Source organism: Sinocyclocheilus grahami, unplaced genomic scaffold (assembly GCF_001515645.1).
Source record: "Sinocyclocheilus grahami isolate Dianchi unplaced genomic scaffold, SAMN03320097.WGS_v1.1 scaffold751.1, whole genome shotgun sequence".
Taxonomy (NCBI): Eukaryota; Metazoa; Chordata; class Actinopteri; order Cypriniformes; family Cyprinidae; genus Sinocyclocheilus; species Sinocyclocheilus grahami.
The window spans coordinates 165,941-170,792 of record NW_015505930.1 but is presented as its reverse complement, the minus strand read 5'-3'; positions in this window follow the sequence as shown (position 1 = coordinate 170,792).

The window sequence follows — 4,852 nt, the reverse complement described above, 5'->3', positions numbered from 1 at the left end:
GATATTAGATTGCACGCGCTTACATTCTCTCTCTCTCTCTCACACACCTACACACACACACACACACACACACACAAATGTCTGGTTTACGATCCTTGTCGGGACTCTCCATAGGCGTAATGGTTTTTATACTGTACAAACCGTAAACCAACTCTACTCCTAAACCTACCCCTCACCGAAAACTTTCTGCATTTTTACATTTTCAAAAAAAAAAATTCTGCATGGTTTATAAGCTTGTTTCCCCATGGGGACATCGGGGACAAAAGTCCCCATGAGTCGGTGTGTATTCAGGTTAAAGTCCCCACCAGGATAGAAAAACATGTACACACACACACACACACACACACACACACACACACACACACTCTCACATACAGTGGGAGTGTTGGGTGTAATGCATTACTAATTAATTACTGTAATTTAATTACTTTTCCCTTGAGTAAGAGTAAGGGATTACTCTTAATTTTTCAGTAATTTAATTACAGTTACTTCTGATATAATTGCATTAAATACTGTGTAGACTATAGAACAATTCTATCTATATAAAATAATGGATAGTGGATTTAACATCAAAATGTAACATTTAATGTTAAAATGTTTGTTTTTAATCTAACCTTATCCCATTAAATACTTTGGTCGTTTCAATAATAATTAGGCAATTTTATATTATTTGTTGCTAGGAACGAGGCAGCTAATTTGAATATGTTGATTCTAAGGCAACAGGTGAACATTTGCGAATGTACCTAACAACAAATGTAGATGAAGTCTCCGTGATGTTGCCATCAGCAGCATTTTTTGCTTGGCTTTCATATAAACTGTTGCATTTAAATAATTAAATATTTCACCACAAAAAAGAAAAAAGCACATGTACCACAACCTATGGATGCCTGTTTCCAACACGGGATAAAATAAATTTTTATTTTTTTTTAAATGACTTTTTATCTCAAGACTTTCTCGGGATTCTGAGAAAAAGAGTCAGAATTGCGAGATATGAACTCAGAATTCTGTAATTCTCGTAGTTTACATCTCGCAATTTTGCGTTTATATCTCACAGTTCAAATTTTTCTCTGAATTCTGAAATGGTAATTGCAAAACCTATAAAAATTAGTTTTTTATTCTTGAAATTATGAGTTTATATTTCACAATTCCAACTTCATCTTCTTAGAATTGCAATTTAATATGGTGTCCCGTCAGTTTAAAGCTGTCATATTTGATCAATTCAGTCAGCAGGTGAAGATTTGTGAATATAACAAACAATGAATGTGGATGAAGTCTCTGTGTTCTTGGGATCGGCAGCATTTTTTGCTTGCCTTATAAATGAACTGTTGCATATTTGACCATGGGTGCGCTTGAACCAACCTCGCCATTTCCACTAAATACAAGGGAAGTCTTGTCTCACCACCTGCAGACATTTATTCTAGAAAAACACACATTAAGCAGCTGAAAGTGATTGGAGCATGACCACCACTCCCTCGGCCCGCCTCCTTAAGGCATGGCCTTAATTGGATTTTATGAGCTATCCCTTCAGGCTCTAAAACGTCCCATCAGTCCATTTGAGATGGTGTAGAATGTGTAGAATTCAGGAGAAGCTGCATTCAAATAGGCCGATTACATCAGTCAATGGCCAATAATACATTTCTGCACCACAGCGAGGGAGGTTGTTCTAATTAAATCTGAATATGGATAATGCGACTGACCCTGTGCATTCTGGGACTGTACTTCCCAGCCTGTTTTCAAACTCTTCATTTCTTGCTTCCAGTATAGATGATGCTTACCAGCATTTTGTGGTTTTGTTTAAGCAGAAATGCAAGAACAAATTGTTTCTGACCTTCTATTCCAGCCAGCTGCTTCAATTGATGCCACCATGGCAACATTTCAATCCATTCGACCTCTGGCCTCATGTAGCGCCCATTAGGGAAAATTTGTTCCTTGATTTCTGCATAGCCTTCACAGACAATGCTTAGCATAACCTTGCATTTGGAGCCATTTATATATCCATATTTATCTTGCATGGTCTTGTTGGCAATGTTTTATTGCAGACTTGCTGCTGAGGTGTGATATATTTTATAAAGTGGCATTTTGAAATGCAAATTCAATCTCATGGGGCTCCAGGGAATGAGATGTTCATGGTCTGTTATTTCCGTCTCTGCCTTATCACTTTTCAATATGTGATATATATATAGGTCAGTGTGTTTACTGCTGCCAGATATATTATTGATGGTCTCATTATGTCACTCATTTGCTTTATTTTGAGCGGTATGAGGAGCTCAGTGAACCTGTGATTTATATTCGCAATATTTTGTCTTCTGAAAACATTTAAATATTTCCTCGCAGTTAGTATGCACCTAAGGAGATAATGCTCTTAAATTCAAGGTCTAACACTCTATGCCAGATTCACATAAGACAACTCAGACTGGAATATGGAAACAGACTGAACAAGATTAACGAACAATTAACAGTACAATTTTTTTTGGCTGGGTATAAAACAGGTTGAAAGATCCAAAGTACTTGAACAAAGATGCAACTGCGGCTCAGTGTATTTGGAAATGCTTTATTTGAGAGTAATCTGTAGATGACTGGCAGCTAGAGTGGTTTAAGAGTATCTGACCACCTCTCGCTGAGGCTTATTGTAAAATCTGTGCAGAAGTTGTCTTTGGATCAGAGCTGTATCCAGTAATGATGAGCACTGCATGCTGTGTACTGCGTACTTCTAGTCACTTTAAATTAGTAAAGTAAAAACTGACAGAATAGTTTACCCCAAAATTAGAATTCTGTTAGTTATTTATTAATTTCAGGTCCTTTTTTCACAAATTTAGATCTGTTTCTCACACAGAGTTAGTTTGTACGGCTTCAGATGACTTGATTTACTTGAACAAAGATGCAACTGCGGCTCAGTGTATTTGGAAATGCTTTATTTGAGAGTAATCTGTAGATGACTGGCAGCTAGAGTGGTTTAAGAGTATCTGACCACCTCTCGCTGAGGCTTATTGTAAAATCTGTGCAGAAGTTGTCTTTGGATCAGAGCTGTATCCAGTAATGATGAGCACTGCATGCTGTGTACTGCGTACTTCTAGTCACTTTAAATTAGTAAAGTAAAAACTGACAGAATAGTTTACCCCAAAATGAGAATTCTGTTAGTTATTTATTAATTTCAGGTCCTTTTTTCACAAATTTTGATCTGTTTCTCACACAGAGTTAGTTTGTATGGCTTCAGATGACTTGATTATTTTAAAAACTACATTTTTAAGTTTTATCTGTAGAAGCTGCTAAATATATTCAGCCAACAGACTTGTTGCTGCTGTAGTTTTGTTACTCTGAATTTAGTCTGAGTCATTTAATGCACAGCTCAAATTGTGAACCGAATATGTAAAGAAACCCTTATAGCGTGGTTTAAGAGTATCTGACCACCTCTCGCTGAGGCTTATTGTAAAATCTGTGCAGAAGTTGTCTTTGGATCAGAGCTGTATCCAGTAATGATGAGCACTGCATGCTGTGTACTGCGTACTTCTAGTCACTTTAAATTAGTAAAGTAAAAACTGACAGAATAGTTTACCCCAAAATTAGAATTCTGTTAGTTATTTATTAATTTCAGGTCCTTTTTTCACAAATTTAGATCTGTTTCTCACACAGAGTTAGTTTGTATGGCTTCAGATGACTTGATTATTTTAAAAACTACATTTTTAAGTTTTATCTGTAGAAGCTGCTAAATATATTCAGCCAACAGACTTGTTGCTGCTGTAGTTCTGTTACTCTGAATTTAGTCTGAGTCATTTAATGCACAGCTCAAATTGTGAACCGAATATGTAGAGAAACCCTTATAGCAGAGTTGATTTATTTTGTCTTTGTGAAAACCTGTATCTCAACTGTAAATCAATTGCTATTCCGTGGTCTACAACATGAAAGAAAGCCATTATAACATGTACATGAAAAACGTAGACACAACTATGGGGCACCTTTGTGCAGCAGCAAGCATCACAACAAAAAAGGAACCTCAAGGTTGATGTAGGTAAATGTGTGCAAACGTATAGGGCCCCATTCCTATATTTTGCCTGGGGCCCCCAATCCACTAAATCTGCCCCTGACCTTGGTTTGGGAATGCAGCTCTGCGAGAACAGGATCAAGAGTCCTTGTATGTTTTCAGGGGCTGTTTCACACTCTAATTGCTTTGCTGATGACCCATATAATGGCTTTGGATTTCTTCACCAAATCATTTGATCGGCTTTAACACAAAGCTCACACAGCTCATGGTCATTCCGGTAATGAGAGTCCTTTTTTTTGCTTCATTTTTCCCCCCAGCTGTACACAAGAGCAAACATACCCGTTTCATGATGCATTCACTGTGATTTTTAGAGCTTGGCAGTCCTAGTGGCCTTTCACTTTTATCACACATCCAGGATATTGTTGAAGATGGAAGATGTGTAGTTTGTCTGTGACATGAAAGATAACCCACAAGCATCATTACTTTACAAAAGTAATGCTAAAATGTAAAAAATAAAAATAAAAAAGCCAATTTTTAAGAGGGCGAGATTTATTGTGTGTCATTTGCTGCTATAATAATCAGAATTAATTGTGCTGTTCAAATTCAGGGCTTTTTGAGAAAAGACCACACAACAGTGGATTTGTCAAAATCTTAAAGGAATAGTTCACCCAAAAATAAAAATTTGCTGAACATTTACTCAGGCTATCCTAGATGTACATGCGTTTGTTTCTTTATTGGAACAGATTGGAGAAACTTAGCATTACCTCACTTGATCACCAGTGGATGCTCTGCAGTGAATGGGTGCCGTCAGAATGAGAGTCCAAACAGCTGATAAAAACATCACTATAATCCACAAGTAATCCAAATGACTTC